A 230-nucleotide genomic window follows, 5' to 3' on the forward strand; every position below is an offset into this window, starting at 1 on the left:
ACGTGTATGGGGTATGGGTATGATGGGTGGGGGTGAGTTTGAGGATTTGTTATGTTGTATTTTGCTTGCAAAGAGCGATAAAACCCGTCTCTCAGCCTTACTGTCTCTTCAGGCCAACTGTACCCTTCTCCTCACCGACACCCACCGCATGCATGCAGCTTTCTCCGTGCTAGAAGGCGTCGTCACCAACTGCACTTCTTTTGCCTTCAGGCTAGGCAAGGGGGCCTCAA

Source organism: Eimeria mitis, genomic scaffold (genome assembly GCF_000499745.2).
Source record: "Eimeria mitis Houghton genomic scaffold, Emh_scaff2835, whole genome shotgun sequence".
Classification (NCBI taxonomy): Eukaryota; Apicomplexa; class Conoidasida; order Eucoccidiorida; family Eimeriidae; genus Eimeria; species Eimeria mitis.